We start from the raw sequence: 25,584 nt of genomic DNA on the forward strand, positions 1-25,584 counted from the left end.
ATGGCAGAAAGGTATGGGAGTGGAGGGAGAGGGAGTGGTTGAGAGGTGTTTATGGGAGGTGATTTGGGTACAGTTGTGTGCTTAGATGCCATGTGTGTGCTGCATGACTGTTGGGTGGGTGACTGTGGGCATTTAGATGTGTTGGGATGAGAGGGAGGAGATGCAGGGAGATGGCAGGGGGATGTATGTGTAAATGTTGTGGTGGTGTCTGCAGGTAAGGTGGGTGTGCTGCATGTGGGGTTGTTGACAGTCGTGCTGAGTGCACATGTGGTGTATGGGTGCATGTATGCTGGTCCAATATTGTGATTACAGTGGCAGTGAGGGCACTTGTGGCAGGATCTAGGAGTGATGAGGTGGTGACTGCAGGTGTGAGTGGTGTAGTGCCTGTGAGGGGGGAGGTGGTGGGAGAGTCGGTAGAGGGACTGGATGTTGTCATGTCTGCATGTGAATGTTGTGTGTGTGCATGGCAGTGGTGGCATTTGTGGTGCCTCAGTTTGTCCTTGCGTACTGTGTCTGTTGATGTGGATGCATGTGGGTCAGGAACGGTGCCTTGGATGGGTGAGGGGAGAGGAATGTGGGATTGGAAGCAGGTAGCTGGAGGGGGAACAGAAGAAGAAGGGATGCGGGCTGTCGTTATGGAGGAGGCCAGAGCCTGAAACGATCTCTACAGGCCAGCCAGGGCACAGTGAATGCCTTCCAGGAACGCATCGGTCTGCTGCGTCTTCGATGCGATTCTAATGAACAGCAACATCCCACACACACCACTACAATGGGACCGGGCCTGGCTCATCGGTATGTATCCATTCGTATGTGTGCTCCTGTACACTCAACTCTTTTCACAACCTGCCATATCTCCCTCCCGGTCTTGACATGAGTCCTACCTCTGTGCACACAGGTGACTCTGGCTATCCCAACCTTCCCTGGCTACTGAAACCTGTGAGACATCCGACTATAGATGCTGAAAATCTTTTCACTGAGGCCGACAGTAGGACAAGGCGTGTGATTGAGAGAACCTTTGGGCTACTGAAGGCCAGATTCCGGTGTCTACAAATCTCCAGAGGTGCTCTACTTTACAAACTACTGAAAATGTGCCAGATTGTTGTGGCCTGCTGCATGCTACACAATCTGACTCTGATACGTCACATCCCATTGCTGGATGCAGAGGAGGTGGCAGCTGAACCAGTGGCTGATGAAGGGAGCATGGGGAGTGACGAGGAGGAAGATGATGAGGATGCAGCTGACTCCAGAGCAGAGTTGATATGACAATACTTCCACTGAACTACAGGTATGTGTCAGATGTATGGAATGTGACCTGTACTTCTGGTTGCCTTATGACACAGATACTTCTGGTGTCTGTTACCACTGGTGGAATTGGGTGCAGCTCTGCCTCTGGGTGGGTTTGGGGAGGTCACATTTGCCCATCAGTGGAGTTGTTATTGTGCACATTCAGTGCAGGTCACACCCTGCTGTTGTGTTGCTTCCCTTGTGACATGTCTGTGCATTTCCATTGTTCCCTGAACTGCCATATCAACTGCAATATGTTTGCTAAACTTTGTATGTCAACAGTATTGCTACCGATCCTAAGAGTCCACATTGGGAGGCAGTTCAACATTACTGTTTCTGACTGTGGAACATGCCTTAAGTTTAACTTTGTCTGCTGTGATGGGAGGGCCATTGGGGATGGTTGTCTTGAGAATGTGGGTCTGACATGGGCATATGGTTATAGCTGATACTTGACATCTCGCCCTTGGGACTTTGTAATTGTAAAGTGTGTTGTGTGGGCATATTTGAATCCTATAGTGATTGTTGTCCATGTCTTGTTCTACCTCTTATTTGTGTGGTGGACTCTCGTTCCTGCATCACCTTTTGCCTCCCTTGACACATCTCTCCAGCCTCTGCCTCCTCCACTATCATCCTTGCTGCATATTGCTCCCCCTTCTGTCACTCTCGCAAACTTTTGCAGGACAATGGGTTGACAGTATAACATGTTAGGCCACAGTAAATGGTACTTCTTACAATAAAGCACGTAGACAGTAGCTGTGCTCAATAGTGTTTATTTGTGACAGACACGTGCAAGGGGTGATGAGTGGAGTCTTGGTGGGTGAAATCATCAGTGTAGTTAGCCCAGCTGTGGGTAGTTCGGGTTCAGTATATGGGGCCATGGGAGATTGGAGAGATGATAGTGGACAGTCAACAGGATGTCTATCTGACACACAAGGAAAATGTTCAGGAGAGTGTTACCTCCTGGTGGTGGTATTCGTCTTGCCATCAGTTCCTGCAGGATGTTTGTTTGGATGTCCTCACCTGCGTTGGGGTCCCTCAGCTACAGGGGGAGGGGTGCTGGTGGTCTACAGGTCCTCTGGCAGGGCCTCCATTCTACTAGCTGCTGCTGTAGTGGAGGGCTCTGTTGGGATGTGGCTAGTGGAAAGGGCCTGCTGGTGGTTGGAGGACTCATGCAGGATGCTGGTCAGTTCCTTCAGCACCCCTGCAATGGAGGCTATGGTGGCATTGAGTTCCTGCCACTACCTCTGCAGCCTCTGGTTCTCCTGCATGGTCGTCAGGATGTGGCCCATCATGTCCTGGGTTTAGTGGTATGCACCCAGGACTTGGGAGAAGACCACCTGGGCAGTCTGTTGTTGTGGCTGTCCCGTCCCTTGGACCACAGGTCCCTTCCCACTACCCCTAGCCCCCTGATCCTGTGCCCCTGGTCACATGGTGTCCACTCCTAGTAGCACCAGGACCTTCATTGTCTTGGGTATGTGCCCTTGACTCTGGCCCCTGTACTGTGGGGCACACTTCTGATTGACCCGTCCCTGGGGCACTGGTTTGGGTAGCAAAGGGTGACTGCAGTGTAGTTGCCACATGGGATTGGGAGTCCAGGATGAGGCTGCTGGTTATGGACTGACCAGTTGTCGCTGATGGGCCAGGCAAGTCGTCACTGTCCAGACATCCGCTGGGGCCTTCATCCTGGGAGGGCTGTCTGACCCTGGAATTTGCTGGCTGTTGGTAGTGGGACCTGTGGATGGAAAGGGAGGGAGTTTCATTTTGGAGATGTACTTGTTGGCCACATCCTGTGATTCATGGTGTAGCCTGACTTGCTTCTCAGTGATGGTAATGACAGCTGCAATACTGCAGACATTGTTTGGGGGATGTGGATTGTGCCATTGTTTACATCTGCCATTGAGGGTTGAGGATATTGGATAACATTGCTGTCATTGCCATGTGTTGGAACGCAGTTGAGGCAACTAGTTGGTGTGGCACGTGGTATGGTTTTCCATGCAGTTGTTCCACTGTGAAGTGGGACTGTGATCCTCTGATATTTAGGAAGTGATGGATTGGGGGAGTTGTGGTGCTTGGCATTGTGCTTGGTATCCGTGCATTAGGGGGTGACTGTGTGGGGATGGTGGCAGTAGGGAAGTGTGGCATGCAGGGGAGGGTTGTGGGGTGCCTGGAGTGGTGCAGAAGTATGGAATGGGGTGGATTGGGGAGTGATGGGTGGTGGAGACGCATGCTGGGCAGGAGTGGTTGGTGCCTGGGGGTTTTTGTTGACTTACCAGAGTCGAGCCCTGCCATGATTCTAGTCAGGCCCTCAGGATGCATGATGTCCAAGACCTTCTCCTCCCAGGATGTTAACTCAATGGGTGGAGGTGTGGGCCCACTGCCAGTCTTTTTCAGGGTGATCTGGTGCCTGGGCGCCATGGAATGCTCCTTCCGCTGTAGGTCATGCCACCTCTTCCTGATGTCCTCCCTTGTGCGTGGATGTGTGCCCATTGAGTTGACCTTGTCAACGATGTTTACTGGACCTGGGCTCCGAACAGGTGTGGCGCTACCTGACGATTTCATGTACCATGACCCTCAGGTCATTGTCATTGAAACGTGGGTGCTTTTGACGTGCCATGTTGTGTGGGGGAAGTCTAGTGTGTGTAGGGTGCAGTGTGGGGTGGTTGGTGGGGCGGGGTGTTTGGATGTGGGTGCAGGTGGGTTGTGCTGTTGGTGTGTGAGTGTGATGTCTGCCTAGTGCAATACGTGTAGTTGTGTGCTGTGTGCTGTGTGCAGTGTGAAGGTGCCTGTGGTAATTGGGATGTGTGTGAATGAGTCGTCGCTATGTGTGCTGTTCGTAGGAATTGCAATGGATTGTGGGTATGTGTTTTATAGTGCCATGAGCAGGTGTGTGTGGTTTGTGTATGTGTCTCAGGTGTGGGATATTCAAACTGTCCAATGTGGTGTTGCCTACTATTGATGGTACCTTTTTGAACCGCAATGGTACGCACCGCCAATCGTGTTCCGCCCTGCATGGACCACTGGGCAGGAAAATGACACATAATGGGGCGGATGGAATGGTGTCAGCATGGTGGGCTGGTGGTCGGACAGTCATTAATTCGAGTCAGTCAGCCTGGTGGTGTTGAATTTGTGGCTGTATTTGGGCAGTTTTCACTTTGTGGCTCATAATATGGCGGTCAGTGTACCGCCAGCACTGACGGTATGGAGGCGTTATTCTGCCTGGTGGTCTTGCCCGGAAACCGCCAAAGTTGTAATGAGGCCCTTAGTGTTCACTGAAGCATCAGGAATGTTTTGGCAAGTTAACACCTCTAAGTTTATGTAGATGACCAGAATTTATCCAGTAGCACAGGTATAGGTGACAAATTTATGATGCAGGGAAGGTCAATTGTTCCACTTGTGGACAGTTGTCTGATTCTCTCACATTCTTTGGCAGGTAGTTCAAGATATCTGTCAAAGACAATGTGCAGTATTTGCAAGGTGCACGCTGACTTTGATATCTGTAGAACAGTTTGAACGCATAAACACAACCAAGTATGATTGCTCCAACAGAGGAACCCTGATTCTGGTTCTCTCAACACCAGACCCAAATCTTGAGGGTCAGTTGTGTACCTTTCTGGCCATGGGGGGTCATCCCTTTTATGGAAGAGGAAACCTCACACACTTAATAGTGTCATGCTTCATCCTCAGCTTCCTCTCCCCACCCTAGTAGAAACAATGCACCAAGGCTGACTCGACCACCTGATAACTCAGTGCAGGCAGAAGTTGTTAATAAGTAATTACTGGATAAAAAACAGGATCCATAGTACTACACTAAAAATACCTTGTGTTCCCCGGCATTTCACCTTTATTAGTCAGGAACACAGCTATTGTTGAAAACAGGAGATGGTGATAGCACAACAATTGTGTTTCATGTCACCTATTAAATGGCCAACATGTTTCTGCCCATTGTTAGAAGCCATACCAGGTCTCGGGCTGTCATCATGGCCATGGATCCCTACTTCACCTTGTTACCTAGTTTAATATTTTTACAATCTAGTAAGCAAGGAAACTACATGCAAGAGATCCTACCTTAGATAAGATTAGAATATCTTGGGGCGCTTGTAGGAACAGAAAAACACAGACCAACAAATGTCAAGCCCATATCGATGTGAGGATAACCCTCAGAAAAACAGTGTGTACACACGTGACGCTACACACTTCATTACAAACTTTGGGGGTCGGTGACCCAAGCCATTCAATAACCCTCCTACAACTTCAGCAGATATTACTAAGCTTTCTTAGGAAAAGGGTGGTAGATAGTTTCCCTGCGGCAAATCATAGTAACCCCTTTAATGGAAATGTGAATATTCATTCATACCCTAAATTTAGGGACCTTGGGCTTCCTGGTCAGGGAGAGGGACAACGCCCTTTATAATCACACTCTCAAACATCGAGAGGAAGGTATAAAACTTAAATATTTGGCCACATCATTGGAAGAGAAGTCCAAAAACGCCACAAGTTAAATTAGCAACTGACAACAGACCCCACATACCATCAATATGTTTAATTAATAACTGGGACATAGCGCCCCAATTCCCTTTAAGGGAAAATGTTGGGACTTTCACAGGTAATGCAAGGGACCAACATAGCCCCATCCCAAACTGTGAAGTGGTAAGAATCAGCAGACAAAAGTAAACATAAAACAACATATGAAAACGCAGCTACCCCCTCTGCATGAATAATTAGTGAGAATAGCCATACATGCGGTATACAGCACCCTCGTACTTACAACTTCAAAAGGTGCTTTGATCCATCTAACCTATTCCGACCCCTGATTGTGCCAAACTGATGACCAGGCACAGCAGCGGATATGCTTTTTTAACCCAATCGGGGCTTCAATTAGTTTAATCAGCTGTGGCGAAAACTATCAAATCTCAAAAAACTATTACTAGCTGTTGGTTTTTTAGAAGGCCTCAGTTTCTAGAGTGCCCTCTTTAGCTCTAATGATTAGAGCTAGGAATTATATTTCCCCTCCTCCCACTGTAGCTGTAGAACGTTGGAAGGGTTTTAATGTATTCAGCCAATCTGAACGACCTCTCAGAATTTTTGAATGGATGAAATCATCACCAGTCCCCATTGTGATATATAGTCCACAACAACAGCAGTTTTCAATGAGGACACCTTTGCAAATTGAAAATCTTCAGGTGAAAGTTTTTTTGAGCTCTTATATGAGTTTGTCGTTCACTGGTTTGGTTGTAGCATCTCCGTCAAAAATGCATTTGGCGGAGAAAGATCATGCAACAGAATGTCCTTGATAGATTCAGCCCTTTCTTTTGCTATATCCATCTCGCTATATGGATGTAAAAGTTATTTTTTGTAACCTGTTGTTAGAAATGGGGTTGTCAGTCAGGTTACCCCCTGTTGAAGCAAGGACCCTCACTCTAGTCAGGGTCACCCTCAGCTAACCCCTGCTTAACCCTTTGGTAGCTTGGCAGAGCAGTACGCTTAACTTCAGAGTGCTAGGTGTAAAGTATTTGTACCAGCACACACAGTTAAATAATGAAAACACTACAAAATAACACAACACCAGTTTAGAAAAATAGGAAATATTTATCTAAACAAAACAAGACCAAAACAACAAAAATCCACAATACACAAGTCAAGTTATCAATTAAAAATCAAAAAGATGTTTTAAGTAGTTTTGAACACACACACTAACGCTGTCAGTGTAAACAAGAACATTGGGTACGTCAAATATAACCACGCATGGGTGCACGTCAAAAAGGGCTTGCGAGGCGTTAATTCCACTCACGAGTGGGACCATGCGTCATTTCTCCTTTCACTGGGTTGGGGTGCGTCATTTCCTCTCTCCGCAGGAGAGCGATGCGTCGATCCGGTCAGCACTCTTGGGTCTGGGCAGGCCTTGCGTTGTTTTTCCACGCACAGCGGTACTTGAGTCGGCAATCAAGCCGCATGATGAAAAATCAGAACTTTGCAAGTACTGGGGAAATGTTTTATACATGATAGCTCTAGTGAGAAACTTGGTACATGCTGATCAGGAAGGTGATTGGGAGCTGCACACGAAGACTGTAGAGTCACTGATAACTGTATTTTCACAAATTCATTTGCATAAACTACCTGAAATATGGATCCTGGTATTTGAAAAGAGTGAAGAAGCTAGAGGTGGAAAAACCATACCTCTACAAAAAAATTATCCAAAGACATTTTGTGGTGAAAAACAGAGAGAGAAGGCTCAATTCCATGGCTCCAGATATAACACTGGAACAAACGATCCAGAGATCACAGAAAAGCTCCAAGGGAATTGTTGGTCAGACACGTAAAGGTGAATATGTTGCTCAATGGCAGCTAGTTTACCATGGAGACCTTTCTATTTGCAATGTTTTCAGAGAAATGACAAAGTCAAAATTAGTGGGCCATTGTGAAACTGTTCCTGTCCTCGAACGTATGGGAAAGAGAAGGGAATATTTAAATAAATATGTTAACAACCCTCTTCATTTTATGCAGCAGCAAGGACACCCCTTTTAAACGAAATATCCTGTGCGGCTACACAACTTTGAAACCAAACAATATGTGGATAATGATATGAAGGCATGTCTACTAGATGTCCTGGAACATGGATTGAAACTATATACAGAACTGAAGCAGGAAAGGTTTGTATTGAAAGAGAAAAATCTGTTTGACATAATCACTAAAGGAAAACTTCCACACTATAATTGCCATAGAAAGAGTTTTGTCCAACCAGCTACTACAAAACAGGTGTTGGACTTTTTTGCCTATGCAGGGTCGTTCCCAATCTTTTTGCCTCCTGCCTCCTATTTTTCTGACCTGTTGCTGTTGGTTTTTGAACTCTGAGCACTTTACCACTGCTAACCAGTGGTAAAGTGCATATGCTCTCTCTGTGAATTGCATTGTTCATTGGTTTATCCATGATTGGCATATTTGATTTACTAGTAAGTCCCTAGTAAAGTGCACTAGAGGTGCCCTTTTTGACGTGCACCCATGCGTGGTTATATTTGACGTACCCAATGTTCTTGTTTACTTTGACAAACTCTACAAACTTGGGCCCATATGTATACTTTTTGCCACAAAACTGCGCAAACGCAGTTTTGCGGCAAAACATATAGCACCAGCTTGCACCATTCTACAGTGCCAGTTGGCCGCCGTATTTATGGAATGGCGAAACTGGCGCTAAACTTGAGCTAGCATCTTAGAAGAAGATGCTAGTGAGGTAGGGGTGGCGGTAGGGAAAGAAGGGGTTGTGCGCCAGTAAATGGCACTAGCCTGGTTTGAGGCAACAAAAATGCCTCTAACCAGACTAGTGCCATTTCCTGGTGCACAACAACCAATAACATGACTCCTGTGTTATAAAAGACAGCAGTCATGCCCACCACCCCAAAGCCAGCACAGGGGACGAGTGTCCCCTGGGTATTGCCTTTGCACCCTGTGCCATGCAGGGGGCCCAAAGTTTGGCCCTCAATGGCATTATAATTTTTTTTAAAAACAACTTACCAATACTTACACTACTTTCCTGGGATGGGGGCCCCATCCTTCGGTGTCACTCTGGTGGGGATGGGAGTGTTCCTAGGGCTGGGGCACCATTCCATGGTGTCTGACATTGGAAACGGCTTCACTGGTCCTCTAACACCTGGTCTGACCCAGGAGTTAAAGATGCAAAGCAAGCTTTGCACCAATATTTAGTCCCTCCTCCCACCTGTGTGTCATTTTAGTACGGGGGATAAATATGGGGCTATGAGGACAGCACAATTTTTTAGATGGGAACGCCTACCTTGCATCTCATTAGCACAAGTTAGTTTCACACATCTAAAAAAAGGTGCAAACTCCAATATTTTGACATAAGACATGTCTAACATCAAAATATAAATATGGAGTTAGTATAAATATGCCCCTTGGTTTTCAGGTTTTCTGAGTTTGAACCGGGTATAATGAACATTGTCTGGCATTGCAGTATGTCTTTAGAATGAAGTGTACTCTCTGTCTTGTTCACTTCTGAGATAAGATATGCAAAACCTAATTTGTCATTCTTGTTCCAGAAAGCATTCTAACGCAGTTTTGATAGCCTCGGATATGATGATCATACCTTGTAATGAATGAACTAAATGAGTTCCACTCAACAATGAATGGACAGTTTTGCTTCCAAAGATTTCAGCCTCAATAAGTGCATTGTCTATGCCACATCCACTGAGATAACTTCCTGCACACCACAACGCAACGTTTGACATGTGGAAAATGGTCATCATTGGACAAAGATCATCAAATTCCATTGGATTGCTCATAAAAATGTCAGCTGCAATAGGGAAAACACCTGTTAATATTGTGTTACTTAGATTTGTTGCAGTGTTCATAAGTCAAGGACTGTCAGAGTTAAAGATATGTTATGGAACAGGCAAGAAAATTGGCAGAATAGGCTGGTCTTTAAGCTGTGCATGCACATATTGGAAATGTTTTGGAGCTGTGTGTACTGTTGCGTAGTTTGTGACTGGATATGGTATTACTGGTAAAAACCCAACCTTCTTTAATGGGATGGTATGCTGGAAGATCAGAACGTGAATTCCATCCCATGAAGGAATTGGCTTTTCTTCATCCTTCCTTCCTCTCCAAATAAGCCATATGATAAATACATTTATTTGAATCAGCTTTGCGGACTGCAGCATCAGATAGAAGAAGATCCTTGTCCTCTGCCACTTTTAAACTTTCCAGTAGATTAGGATGTGTTGTAGGCTTGCAGTGATTTTGTACATGTTGGTAAGGCAGTTGGGCTGGAAGTTTGCAGATTTGTTTGTTAATGCCTACAGCTGACACAGCTTGTTTTCCACTAGCTTCTTCATTGGTACAGTCTTGATAAAGCTCCATGGCAGTATCATGTGTGTGGGATGTTCCAGCCAAAGAAGAACTGTCTTCAAAATCAAAATTAACATGAGCCACAATTGCAAATCCTTTCCTGGTAATGTGACTTGGAAGTGGTGTGCTGTTGGAGTCACAAGATTTTACAGCATGAGCTGCTAATAGGTTCCTGCTCCATACTGTCATTATAACTTGTTGATACACCAATCCTATTAATTAAAAGTGAATAGCTCTTTACTTTTGAACTTATCACAGATTTTGTGGGCAGTCATTATGTGTAGCAGAGTTTTTTTGCGGAGATTTAATTAATAAAACATGATTTAGAAAAGACAGTACATTTCCACAGCATAAGCCTGTTAGTTCATGGGATTGTCTTCCACTTTGCTTATATCTTCAAAGCCATCATCAATGTTGTTGGCCTCTATTCCGAACTCAAAAACTTTAGTTTGTAACAGTCTTGCTTTGCTGATATTAAACAATGATGTAAAAAATGTAAGACAACATCAGGCATTCTTGTTGACTCCCATGATTTGCGGAGCTCTGAGGCATCACAAAAATCGTCATTAAGTTCAAAATCTAAATCTTTCAGGACGTTTCTTAAAATTGTTCCAGCAGATTTTACTCCGCCCAGTGATCTTATTTTGGCAGGAAGAACTTCAGGAGTCAAATCAGCTGAGATCACTATAAGTTAATCATTCTTTTTGTTAGACAGAAAAAAAACAAATTCTTTCATTGTACATTCTCACCAGAATATTTAATACAGTTTCATCAATGTTAACCATTATTTCTCTGATCTCATTGAGTTTGAACCTGTCACCAGCACTCAAGAGTGACTTTAAAACTTAATTTGCTTTTTTAAAGAATGCAAAGTTAACTGAAGGCTGGAGGTTAAACTGCTGCTGGGAGCTCATTGCACATTCATATTTTCGAATGTATGCATGCATACAGTTCGAGTGGGCATACAAATCCGCTACAAATACATTCAATTAGCTGTTTAGATCAAACTTCATCTTGGAAGAAACTTGCAACAGATAAAAACATGTTTGCCCTTTGACACTCACCTTTTCTGTATTATTTTCTTTTATCAATCTCTTTGGCCCTTTTTTCCAGCTAAACCACAGATAACACATTGAAGATCTTCAGCTTTCTGATCAGTTGTTGGAGGTGGATGAGGGGTAGCCATCGATCTTCTAAGTGGATGAGCAATGGGTTTGATTGTCATCGCTTTCTCAGAAGACATTGGTTTCTGCTATTTTTTCCCAATGTTTTTCCAGGCTTTTTTTCATTGTATACGACTTGTAGTACGTGTCATCAGTTTCAATCTTTGGTGAACTTCGTCTTGCTGTATTTCTGCAGCATCTTGCACTCTGTTTTGTCCAGCCACAGTTGATGTTAATTTTTTTTGGGGGATTAGTTTGGTATATGACACATTTTTCTTTGTTGAAGGAGTACTCAGATGTTGTAGTTAGCAACACTCTGTCAGAAGGTAAAGGTCCACTGCTACCACCTGCTTCCCTCATGTTTATGAATTTGAATCAACAGATAATCTAAAAAAAACAATATTAAAATATATTACCAATATGATGGCTAAAACACATAATTATAGAGCCCCCATTTTGGAAAATGACTGAAGGGTTGCTCTGAGGAGTACTTTTTTGTCTCTATAAGACTACTTGACCACTGAAACCTGTGTTTTGACACTGAAATAAAGTATATAGGTCTCATGGTTCCTGAAATATTACATCATCACTGCAACACATCCTCCATTTCTAAAAATGTCATACAGAAAAAAATCGGCCCGGATTAGCAATGTCTACCCAAGCTAAATTGCTTCTCTAACGATACAAAAACACAAATCAAAAATGAAAATCTCTGGACAATTTTTTTACGGAGCTATATTAAGGGGCCAGGACTAGGAGTAAGGTTTGGCAAGTGACAGTTTTACTGTAGTATATATGAGACAGTGTAGGCAAAGCTTTGCATGTTAAAAATAATGGTTAAATTAAACGTATTTCATTTAGCAAGACTAAGTTGCAGTTAGATTGCTTTGACAGCTATCATATTTGCAGAATAACCATGTATGTTTATTTTATACGATTGAACCTTTCTCTCTTTCACTCTGTGCTCATTTTTTTTTCAATTTCAGGAAAAAATATCTAAAATGAAGCCTCAACTGTGGTGTCTGAAGAAGCATAGCATATTATTTGTATTCTCTTCAGGAAGCAATGCTCGGCCTTTTTCTTTCTTTGGTAAGTTTCCAAGGTTGTCTGCAGATGTCTTATGTATGTCATTCATTAACTGAACAAGCTATTGTCCTACTGTGTTACAAAAATGTCAGTTCTCTTTTTTCCATACTACTGATTGGTTTAGGTGTTTACAACATTGCTAGTTCAAACCTGTTATGTCATATCATACTATACAATGCGTGTGGCTTCTATACCCTGACACATTATAAAAGCTGCTTAATTTTGAAGAAAAGCCAGTTTTTTTTCTGGACATTGTTTCGGGACAGACACTATCCCAGTAGGTTTACTGATTTTTATTTAGTCTTCTCTTGGGGTTTCTTCAGAGGTAATCTCATGTTAGAACTCTTACAGCTTTATACTATAACTATTTTGTTTATGTTAATTCCTAAATGACTAATTACTTTTTGCTATCTGTAATGATCCTATTTTTTAATAAACCCATGAGGTTTTAACCAGGAATCTCAGGTTTGTTAATTAACCTTGGACTAACTCTAACTGAAAGTATTGATCTTGCACATTGACTGTCTTAATTAGTTAATTAGAACATCAACAGTAGTACCAAGAGATTTTCTAGGACGGTGGTTGGAAAGCATCAGCCAACTATCAGCAGTCTTACCCACTGAGTGTCAATGTGCAAATACAGACTGTGTTGCTAACCAGCAATATGTTTCTATTTGTTGAAGTTTAATTAATATTTGTGTATATTGTAAATGGTCCCTTGGTGGTTCAGGGCTCAGGCATACAGAAGATGTAAGGTAACTGCAAAATAAATTAAAAGAATCTCTGTCTTGACTTTACTAGTTTTAGCAAATAAAGTCACAAATGAAGCACTCATTCCCCAAAAGTGCTTTTAGAAAAATGGCTGTATTCTAATTATAGGTAGAATTTGGATATAGTTGACTGACATCTGAGAGGTCAAGTATTGACACTGAGATATCCTTAAAATAAAATATGCTCATAATCGAAAACAAAAGTAATTGTCTTCTTCCCTTTAAAATCTAAGATTACTGTAGCAACAACATGGTATCCAGCACTGTCAGCCAAATGGATTCTGCTGAGCTGACAATACAGTCTCATTGCAGAGCACAGGTAAGGCATTGGAGTTTATTTAGAGTTTGGCAAATCTCGAACATCTTCTGCACTCTAAATAGCCAGATGGGACTCATCTGCCACTGTCCGAGATCCACCAAACTCAGAAAAAACACCCTTTCTTCTTCTTTTAGTCTAACCTTAAGCAACGTTAAAGAGACAATGCTCTCTCAAGTGAACATGTGAACATTCTTGCTTTGCTACTCTAAATTTGTTAGACTTTAGATGTCCACACTATTTTTCTATCCAAGCGAGATGAGAAAAAAACAGCTATATTAATTGTCCACAAACTATCAAGTGTTTTTTGACACAGAATACGACTGATAGTACTTGCTTCACTCACAGAGGCTTAATGCACTCACACATTTCCTAACCTTGGCCGAGTCCTTAGTCTCCTCACAATTTCAGTCCACTAGAGCTCCTCCTCTGAGTTTGAGGTTCATCTGACTGCTTGAGCTGCCAGCCACAAAAATAAGTTTTGAAAAAGCCAATTGGTTTGGTACCTATTGGCTCTGACAATGCCCGTTGTTCATGCTGTGGAACTGCAGCAACAAGGCCATTGCTATACTGTATGAACAAAAGGGGTAAAGAGCAATGATATGGCTGCTTCATTTTGTAGGTGGCCAAATTTGTCATGACATATGTATGTGCATGCCCCATTTTTTATTTACTAATCTGAAATGGATTGGTACATGTAATAAATATATGACAATGAAGTAGCCCAAAAGCTGCTTTGTTTATATAGCGGAAGAGCTGGTAGTAATTTGTTATCTGACCTTCGAAAAAAAAGGATAAGTAGGAAAAAAAGGACCGCTGGGGGGCATCAAAGGAGGCACTTAGAGAAGGGAGTCAGGATAGCAGGTGAAGGGGAGAAAGGGATAAGAAACACAAGGAAGGGAGCAATCGGTAGGGCAGGAGAGACACATGCCAGGGAGAGAACAACACAGGTGAAGGAAGAAGTTCACAGGTAAAAGCAACACATAGCATAGGGAAAGAAAAGCATAAAGGAGAGGGGTGAGCAACACAGAGTGCAAGAAAGAGAGAAGCACTTGGACAAGAGAGAGCAACTGAAGCATGAGGGAAAGTGTATCCCTAAAGGGAGACTGCTTCAAAACACAAAGCAAAAAGAAAAGGTAAAGAGACTATGCTCCTGGGGAGGGACAAACACAAGATGGACAAGCCATAGAATAATAAGCAAGCAAACAAATTAGACTTATAATGAAGACAATCGATGGTAAGCAAACAATGGGCTTTTAGGCCCCGTGTAAGTTCTTGGTAAGCTGATAATAGATCTTGTGCAACCAGACAGCTTATGCTAAATGTTAGGCTCAACTTGAAAAGCTACAACTCTTTAAAGTCAGTCTAGCGCATGTCTGAAACTATACACTGCTGTGAATCAATCTTACCAATCAGTGCTGTCCTATGGAAATTGTTGATTCTTCACTACTCACTCCTCTTACCTGATATAACCTCCAACATTTCCTGAACCTTAGTCCATATTAGGTGAGCTGTTTGTCAGTTTATTACAGGACCCTAATATTGGGTTAGGGTTGAATGTCACATTTGTTAATTTTGTTGGGTAGAGGGCATAATGTTTACTATTTGAAAGAAAAGTTCAACCATGTTTTTCTTTATGATCGTATAGTGGGGCAGGTCATAATACAAATGTTTCCTTCTACAGGAGGATCACTTTGTTATACCTGCTTATGCCTGAAGAACGTAATTGGTTATGCGAGTCCACCATGGTTACTTGTTGGGTAAGGACCATGGAGTGATAACCCAGGACTGAACTTCTTAAAAAACTTGACACTGTCTTCTTGGGCTTCCAGCACTCACTCAGTCACTTATTTACTCACTGATCCTGCTGTCAGTCGGTCAATCTATCAGTCATTCATTCACACAGTAGTTCAGGCAGTCACTAAGTCACTTATGACATTGCTGGCAAGAAACGTTTTGATCCCTTAAGTGCCTCATTGGTCTTCAAACTGGAATCGGGATGACTGTTTCAATTATTTAATGCTAACCTTCATTACATCGACTGTAGGCTTCCTTGTGTCTCAGTCCTTACCTGTAGCTAGACTTACCAAGCAGCTCCTATGAAGTATTTTTTTGTACTCTCTACTTTTTGTGCCCTGCAACCTGCAACATTGTTTTAGATGACTCTTTCTTCCTGTGTACCAAACATCCAATGAAGGTTAACCAATAAGAGGTCAACTGTAAAGGCCTGGGACTAGGAAGCCTAGAGTCAATGTAATGAAAAGTACCAGTAAGTAATTGAAACTTTACCACCTCCTCTATGCCTTCCTTGCCCCAGTCCTTACCTCTGAGCATTACCAAGCTATGAAACCAAAGAAAATTAAATAAATATGTCACAAATCACTGTGATATCATTTAATTCACTTCATTATGCACTTGACGAAGAAGCCCCAGAACAAAATTTGTAGAATGTGGTGTCCCAAAGGCAATATATAAAATTTAATAAAGGTATTAGGAACCACCCATATAGCTTTACAACAAATATCCTACGAAGAAACCCCTTTGAACTCAACCATGAAGCTGAAATCCCTTGAGTAGACCAAGTCAACACTTCATGTGCAAGAGGGACTTCTGTCTCCTCACATTCCTTATAAAGGGCCATGTGAAGCCATCTATTAAGAATATTTGCTGAAGGCTTTTCACCTCTTAATGAAACCCCAAATGTCACAAACAATGTTTTTCACTTAAGAAACAATGCAATTATGTCTAGATATACTCTCCAAGGCTTGTTCACATCTAGATGATACACATTATTTTCCTATTCCAAACCTTCCTGTAAAGAAAGGACCAAAATAACCAACTTCTATTCAGAATGAAATTTGAAGATATTGTTTGCTTAAAAGCTGGGTTAGTTTATAATACCACATCATGGACCCCACATTCCCACTTTGACCACTGAAAATGAAACATTGGCAGGCAATCTATATAAAAGAGCAGTGGGAATAAGTTCAAATGTTTTTTTTTTCTCTAGGACATTGGGTACTAATGTCAAATCCCAAATAGGGACTCTAGAATGTACAACAGGTTTTCCTTTTTGTAAAACTATGTAACATTCATACAATAAGAACACTGACCCTGAATAAATCAAAGAGAAAGGTGGGAAATCCCATATGGCTGCTGAGTGTGCCATGAAGCCAGACACTGCAAATTCAAAAAAAATAATCCTGTAGGCATTTCAAAAATTTTAAAGGTTCACAATTTCCTGAATGTAAACCCTCAGAAAAACTCCAAGATGTGAAATTCGGCAATGTTTTGCAAAAGAAAATAATGGACTCAGGAAGGAAACAGGAAACTCAGTTTATCAATAGACACATTCTACTTCCACAGACGATACACTTCCAAGAGTTCCAGGAGCGAAAAAAACAATATCCTGAGCTACCCTGCTTAGACAGTGGAATCTTCTTCCTCTTTTGGTAATTCAGATATGCCTTGTCCACCTGGTTTAGGTTTCACAAGTAAATGACAGGCAGAATGTGAGTATGCAGGAGATGCGCTTTCAGGAAGTGGCAAAACCACATTTCAGAGACATTTGGGCCCTAATTTTAATTTTGGCAGTAAAAACCGCCTACCGCTGTGGTGATTGCCGCCAAAAGACTGTCGCTGCGGCTACCAGCCGTCCACCATATTATGACTGCAGCCGGATTTCCACCACAAGAATGGCGGAAATCTGGGTGTGGCCATGCCGGCAGATAGCGGTAAGGTGGCACTGCTACTATCAGCAGCGCCATGCCAGTAGACCGCTGCCAGCTGTATTATGACCAATAACACGGCCTGCAGGGTTTTGCTGGCTGGCGCTGCTGGAGGTAGCAGCGCCCCGTCCTGTCTCCTGCCGGAGGACCCCCTGGATCCAGGTAAGTCTGGTCTCCGACAGGGGAAGGGGGTGGGGAGGTGTTATGTGTGTGTGTGGGGGGGTGAATGTATGTGTGTGCATGAATGCAGGGGGTGTTGCGCGTTGAATGCATGTGTGTATGTATGGACATGTGAGTGCATATATGTTGCGAAATGTGAATGCGTGTCTGCGGGAATGTTTGAAAGTGTGTGCGGATGTGTGTGTGAATGGATGTATGCCTGCGTGTAAGCATGTGGTAATGGGTGTGTATGCATGTGTGTATGTGTGAAGGGGGCGTGAATGTAGGGCGGTGGGGGGTTTGGAGAGGTAGGGTGGGTGCGGGGTAGCTGGAGAGGAATGGGAAGACCCCTATCAGTGACAGGGAATTAATTCCCTGTCACTGATATGGCCTACCGTCATGGTTTTTTTGGTGTTACGAATGCCATGAAAACCATGGCGATAGACGGGGCCATAATCCCGCAGGCGGCTCAATGGTGGACGCTGGACTGAAGATATACATCTCCAGCCCGGCGGCTGTTACCGCCGTGGCTGTCGGATTAGTACATTAGTAGGTTGGCTTCAGCCACATTATCATCGACCACCGGCGTTGCAATGACTCCCTTAGTGATAAACTTGAAAAGTAAAGGAACATTAGATTGTTGTCAGCAGCATGGCTGTACCAAAGAGACTGAATCCTCAGAGTGCTTGGTTCTGGTTGTCCTAGTCAGAAAAGCCAAGGGAGGGATTTAAATGAATCTGCATGATATTTACAATAGCATATGATAAACCGTCATCTCTTGCCAAATACTAAAAGGATATCTTTGAAGTAGTATTCAATATTTCCACTACTGATTTATCTTCAGCTTACTACAAGATTCTCCTTCATTAGGATTCTAGGCTCTCGACTTCATGCATAACCCCTGAAGGACGATTCAGATTTTGACACAGTCCTTTTGAGCTGGTGTTGAAATCCGCAGTGTTCCAAAGGGCTATGCATCAACTATTTAAAGAAGTGTACAACTTATGTGTATCTAAGATGAAATTTAGAAATATACGAGAAGCTGAGAGGAGCATGATGCTGTTATAGAAAACTTATCAGGATTTTGGAAACAATTGGCAGTAGCAGAAAGGGAGAGAAATTCAATCTGGGGGCCAAAAGTGGACATTATTTATTGTATTAGACCAATGGTAATGGGTAAAATCAGAAGAGAGTCTTGGTAAGGCTATAATGGAAGCAGTTCATCCATGCAAAGGGGAGTTGTTACAATCTTTTTTTGCGGGGTGGTAAGATTCAGGTATGGGTAGATTTGGGTGGCAAAGGGTTTTTAGTGATTATGAATGGGTAGAGCTTAGAGGTGGTAAAGGGTTTAGGGATGGGTGAAATTAAATGAAGAAAGTGTTTTTTAGGGTTCAGGGATGGGTGGAGTTTAGAGATGGTGAGGGTTTTAGGGTTCAGGGATGAGTAGAAATTAGGGTTTGAAAGTGCCTGTAGAGATCAGGGATGGCTTGACTGTAAGGATGGTGAGGATATTTTAGGGGTCTGGAATAGAAGATATTTAGGGGAGGTAAGGGTTTTTTAAGGATCTGGCATGGGTGTTTATTGGTGGGTGAGGGGATTTTTGGGGTAAGGGTTGTGAAGGGGTCAGGGATGGATGGTGTTTAGCTGTAGTGAGAGGTCAGTGATTTAAAAGCATCAAGAGTAAATGTTTGATAATGTAGATGATGTAAATATGATGTAATATCCCCTGAAGTAAGCACTGAAATAAATACCTCTGACAAAAATGTTCTTGAATGCAACTATCACATTTATGCCTATAAAAAACAGGCATACAAAAGCCAATTCCAAAAGAAGACTTACAATAATTGGTTTCTATCAAATGGTAAATGCTATTCATTCTGCAAATTTCCAGTAAACAGTATAGGTGAAATAGTTTCTCAATAATGGTATATCATGAAATTGTTTTTCCATGTAATCACAAAGCTGGTTGGAAGTGCGTTGTCTTTGTTTTGATCCTATGTGGGGAGTGTTTTCATGTTGTGCATGATGGCCATCAAGATGTGGTTATCGTGTTATAGGATGCAGCTCTTAGCACTGTGATGAATGAAGAGGTTTTGAGAAAGAGAGGCACCCAGTTTATGATTGTCAGTATGCTGGCAGCTTTTAGCAGCCTGGCAAGTTGCTTTATAGTATTTTCTATCATCATAGTACGCTTAGCTGGTTACTTTACTAGGTTGTAACGTAACAAAAGAGGAGAAGGAGGTGAAATGTTTAATGTGAATGACACAAATCCTCCCCACAAGACAATCATATTAATTGTAATGTGGGATTCCTCTTGAATACCTAAGGACAGAATCAACTGATGGATTTAGTGTCACCCATGCAATTTATAATACATTGGTATCACAGAACGTCCTATTTATCATAAATAAACATGTCCTATAAAAGTAAGAATAAATAAGCACAGCAACAAATTCGACTAACCATTACTTGGATTGCAAACACATGCCTAATGACATGACCTGGCTGATCTTAGAGAAACTACAGACTGGTCCTGATATCCAAAAAAGACTCCTGTTGAAGGAACAAAACTACAAACCAAGACCAGGGCTCCTGGACAACTAAAGCAGGCATATCCTCTTGGCCTATCAAGGCAATAAGAATGAGCAATTTGGGTCACATGCTCACGACTATTATAGGTTGGATAGTATACATCTTTCAAGAAGGATTGTGAAAGGGATCGACATTGCTCCCCTCTTGTAGATATAGTTGCAGTGGTCCTCGCTTTTGACCATCTTAGTGATCAGAGAACTTCAAGAGGTCCTTCCTTAGATGACATAAGTTCTTCCTGAAGTTATCATACAACTGCTTCTTTCACAATTAAATGGTGGCCCATGCTATTTCAAGACATTTTAATAACCGGAATATATGACCTGGTCCCATCTTGTGTTCATTCTGCACCTTCTCCACCTACTTTTAATAGTAAGTCATTAGAAATTGGGGTGATCTAAAAGTAACTTTATTGGATTGTAGCTAAGAAACATACCCACTTTATATTATTTATTGAGCTATACTATTTTCCATTAACGTTCATAACTACTGGCTATATTTTTCATGAAAATGTTAGATAAACATCTCAGATACATGTACTGTAGATCCTCCGTTCCCATACCAAGATGGCTAGTATACATTGTAACAACAGTGGTACTGCACTCAAAATATTTTTCCTTCATCATCGATTGCCAAAATAACAATCAGAAAAACAATTAATAACTTGGCGATATGAGACACATAGGTGGTCATTACAACCCTGGCGGTCGGTGTTAAAGCGGCGGTAAAACCGCCAACATAGACAGCCACTTTAACACTCCGACCGCCACAGCGGTACAAACAAACACCGCGGTGGTAACCGCCAACAGACAGGCGGAGGACAATGTACCGCCCACAGAATTACAACCCACCAATCCGCCATCTTTTCCAGGGCGGATTCACTGCGAACAATAACATGGCGGAAACAGGACTTCGAAGGGAAAACGCTCAACTCTACACACCCCACGAGGAACCAGGACGCCATGGAACTGGAGCTCCAAATTCTGCCAGCCTTTATCTTCCTGCTCCTCTACTAGTAGCACGAACGCCGGCAGCGAAGACCAAGGTGAGTACTGCTCCTACGACACAGGAGAGGGGGGAGGGAAAAAACTGTGACACACACACGCAACATGCAAAACCCCCACTCCTACCCTCACCCACTATAACACACACACAAGTACATGTTGATACATCACAGTTACACCCCCCAACCCCCCCTGGAAGAATGCAAGGACAAAAGGAAATGAGTCAAATGATTGTAACATATTAAAATACAGTAATCAAAAATATTTACATATATACACATTTACACTATGAAAAATTATATACACCTAGAACACAAGTCCAAGGGATTCCACCATCATAGTCCGTGGATCACTGGGCCCAAAAGGCATGGGCGAGGCCCACACTCAATACCCGATCAAAACGGAGAGAACACTGCAGGGGCATCAGATAGAAATAAAACAGGCACCTCAGGGGGAAGGGAAGGGGGGAGAACCTCAGCCGGTTGAGTGCACATTGCCAGATCCACGAGGGGGCTCCATGCCCATTTATGTATCCTGGGGAGTGCAAAGCCACAGTCTCACAAGTCTCTACAGTGGGTGGTTTGCCCACTGATCAATCCTGGGGAGTGCAAAGCCACAATCTCTCAAGTCTCTACAGTGGGTGGTTTGCCCACTGTTCAATCCTGGGGAGTGCAAAGCCACAGTCTCTCAAGTCTCTACAGTTGGTGGTTTGCCCACTGTTCAATCCTGGGGAGTGCAAAGCCACAGTCTCTCAAGTGGATAACAGTCTCCACTGGTTCTGGAGGGGGGCCTGTGCCCAGAGTGCTTCATCCTGCCAAGGACAGAGGTAGTGGATGTATCTCTCCACTGGTTCTGGAGGGGGCCTTGTGCCCAGACTGCTTCATCCTGCCAGCGGTCCTTGTTGCGGTGTCTTTGGCAGTGCTGCTTGTGGCGGCGGTGTCCTGGGCAGCGGTGCTTGTGGCGGAGTCCTTGGCAGCGCTGCTTGTGGTGGCTGTGTCCTTGGCAGCGCTGCTTGTGGCGGCTGTGTCCTGGGCAGCGCTGCTTGTGGTGGTGTGCTTGGCAGCGATGCTTGTAGCGGCTGTGTCCTGGGCAGTGGTTCAGCTGCTGGCTGTCTTGTTCTGCCCTGCGGGGCTGCTGGCGGCGGTGTCCTGGGCAGCGGTTCAGCTGCTGGCGGTCTTGTTCTGTCCTGCGGGGCTGCTTGCGGCAGTGTCCTGGGCAGCGGTTCAGCTGCTGGCAGTCCTGTCTGTGGCTGCGGGCTGCTGCTGGCGGTCACTTCCTGGGCTGCGGGGCTGCTGGCGGTCCTGTCTGTGGCTGCGGGCTGCTGCTGGCGGTCGCGTCTGTGGCAGCGGGGCTGCTGCTGGCAGTCGCTTCCTGGGCAGTAGGGCTGCTGGCGGTCCTGTCTGTGGCAGCGGGCTGCTGCTGGTGGTCGCTTCCTGGGCAGCAGGGCTGCTGGCGGTCCTGTCTGTGGCAGCGGGGCTGCTGCTGGCGGTCGCTTCCTGGGCAGCGGGCTGCTGGCAGTCCTGTCTGTGGCAGCGGGGCTGCTGGCGGTCCTCACTGTGACAGCGGGCTGCTGCTGGCGGTCTTGTCCACCGTGCTGATCTTCCCAGACTTGCCACTTTTACTGTGCCCCTTTCCCCCCTTGAATGGTGTCGCAGCTGTCTCCACACTCCCAACTGGACCCCTGTGAGTGGGTTTGGTGGCTCGTTTCTTTACCCTCTCCTGCCGGGCACTGTTCAACTTTTTATGCTTGACAGGTGGGGGACTGTCCGTGCTCTGGCTCCTTGCCACACTGCCTGCCCTGCTGCCTGGTGCACTCCATAATCCGGTGACTACTGGCACCACTGGTCCCGCCGATGTTGTGGCTGAGGTGCTAGGTTGGGACCTGGAGAGTCGGGCCCTAGGAGACTGACGGGGTTGGGGAGGTGAGGGAAAGAGGTCAAGGCTGGACAGGAAAAGTTTTTTTGGAACACTGGGACGGGTAGCTGGAGGGGGTGTGGGAGTGGAGGAAGAGGTAGTGGTTGTAGGCGGTGTACGTTTGGTGACTTTGGGTGAAAGTGCATGGGCTGGAGGCTGTCGCAAGGTGGATGGCTGTTGGGTGGGTGTGTGGCTGCATTTGTGTACCTTGGGAGGTGGCCTCACAGACACACTGAGAGAGGACACAGGGGATGTGTGAATGGTAGTGGCGGCGGTGAGGTCACGTGAGCGGGGTGTGGTGGTGGGTGTGCTGGTGATGGATGTAGTGGCTGAGGATGTAGTGCATGCAGGTGTGAGTGGAGATGAGACTGGGAGGGAGGTGGGAGACGAGGAGGAGGGGGACACACTGGAGTCAGTGGATGTTGGTGTGTCTGCATGTGTGTGATGCTTGCGTGAGTGCCTGTGGGATGTGTGGTGCTTATGTTTGCCAGAGCTTCCCTTGTGTGTTGAGGTGTGTGCATGCTGGTCTGATGGTGTACTTGAGGTAGGCTGAGGTACAGGGGTGTGGGTCTGGGTGGAGAAAGTTGGAGGGGTAAGGCTAGAGATAGGGACAATGGCTGCCATCAGTGCTGAGGCCAGAGTCTGAAAAACTTGCAGAAGGGCTGCCTGACCAGAGTGAATGCCCTCCAGGAATGCATTGGTTTGTTGCAACAGCCTCTCTACATCCTGGATGGCATTCAAAATGGTAAACTGCCCAACAGTGAGGGACCTGAGGAGGTCAATGGCCTCCTCACTGAGGGCAGCAGAGGTGACAGGGCCAGGGCCTGAGGTGCCTGGGGCAAAGGTAATGCCCACCCTCCTGGGTGAGCGGGCACTGGGCAAAGGCTGAGGGGCTGCTGGGAGGGCGGTGCTGGTGGGGGGGTGGCAGCTGTACCTGTAGATGCGGGGGGCACAGATGGGGCTGCCACCGCAAGGGAGCTCGCATCAGAGGAGGAGTCCGTCTCGCTGGTGTCAGCTCCTGTTCCCGCCATGGAGCTCCCCTTGCTCTCCGTCCCACTGGTGAATTCGGAGTCCGTAGTCTCACCCTCCAGGGCCATGTGGGATACAGCTCCCTCCTGCTCCGGTGCCACTGCTCCTCTGCCTGATGATGCTAATGCACACAAGTACAGGGAGACCACAAAAAGGGGGGGGGGAGACAGAAGAAAGACATGTTCAGTGCATGCAATACCGCTACCGTTGGCGGACACGACAGACACAGAAGCCCCCTGCACTACGCCGCGCACTTGGGGTCCACTATTCAATCCCTGGGATATGGCTTACAAGGCTATGGCCGATTTCTGCACACATGGATGTCCCAGGAGCCTGACTAGGTGTAGTTGGCACTGTACACAGGTGGGGTGGGGTGCCACAGGGCCTGCCTGAAGTAGGGAACTTAACTACCAAACTCGCCCTGGCCTAGGGGAACGCACACCCCACCTCCCCCACCCAGACACCTAAAATGTGCGCTGAATCAGCAGAATGAGAGTGTACTCACCCCCTTGTGGCTGCTGTGATGACCTCAAGCGCCCATCCAACTCCGGATAGGGCACTGCCAGGATCCTGAACATCAGGGGAGTTATGGTGCGACGGGCACCCCTCCCACGTTGGGAGGCCATCCCCAGCTGGGCCTCCGCCGTCTTCTTGCTCCAGTGGCGAATGTCCTCCCATCTTTTCCGACAGTGGGTGCTCTGTCTGTGGTAGACCCCCAGGGTCCGGACGTCCTTGGCGATGGCACGCCAGATGTCCTTCTTCTAGTGGGTGCTGACCTACAGGAATTGTGCAGGGGAAAAGAGAAGTAATTACCAACTGAACCGTCACAGTCATTGGCCCGCATCCCTACCCTTGCCATGACGCACATGCACTCACCGTCGTTTCATGCACGCCTCATTCTCACCCCCCCTATCTTTCATCCACCCACTCCACACAGGCATTGCCCATACAGCATGCTCATAGTGTACTTACCTGTTTGTCTGGAGGACCGTAGAGTAGCGTGTAATGGGGGAGGACCCCATCCATGAGTTTCTCCAACTCCTCTGTGCTGAAGGCAGGGGCCCTTTCCCCAGACACACGAGCCATTGTCTCTTCCAGACTGAGGTCACAGCAGCACTTGCAGTGTAGGTCCTCTCCTGTCGAAGATCAGGTATCGAATGATTAAACAGAGAGAAAATGGCAGTCACGTCCGCACCGTCACCGCCGGCGGACATCGTCATTCGCTCCTGGGACCCAATGTTAACCAATGCAGAATTGCGCCGCGGTCTTCCACCGCCTACCACAACGGTGTACAACGCCAGCGCAGTTACCTCATGTCCCCCTGTCCCACTTTAGAGGTCAGGCAGCCGCCAGTTCAGGGGCCCACATGGCATTATTTTTGACTGCGTCACACATACTAAGACCTTGCCTAACCACTCATACAGGCAAATTTAGATTTATTAATATTTTCAGAGTAAGCTGTGTTTATGTACCTCAGAGTTGGTTGACTCTCTGCTCGCTGTTCTTCTCCATAGGCACCGTCCGCTGGGGCATGTGATGAGATGGCGGCATCCTCCGGTGTACAGACCGCTGGTGGACCTATCGACAATGGAGGAAAGACATGTGATCATCACCTACAGGCTCGATCGTGCCCAGTTGGAGCCAGACCTGATGTCAGCTATCCGCCATCCCACAGGAATCCCCCTA

The sequence above is a fragment of the Pleurodeles waltl genome, chromosome 3_1 (genome assembly GCF_031143425.1).
Source record: "Pleurodeles waltl isolate 20211129_DDA chromosome 3_1, aPleWal1.hap1.20221129, whole genome shotgun sequence".
Classification (NCBI taxonomy): Eukaryota; Metazoa; Chordata; class Amphibia; order Caudata; family Salamandridae; genus Pleurodeles; species Pleurodeles waltl.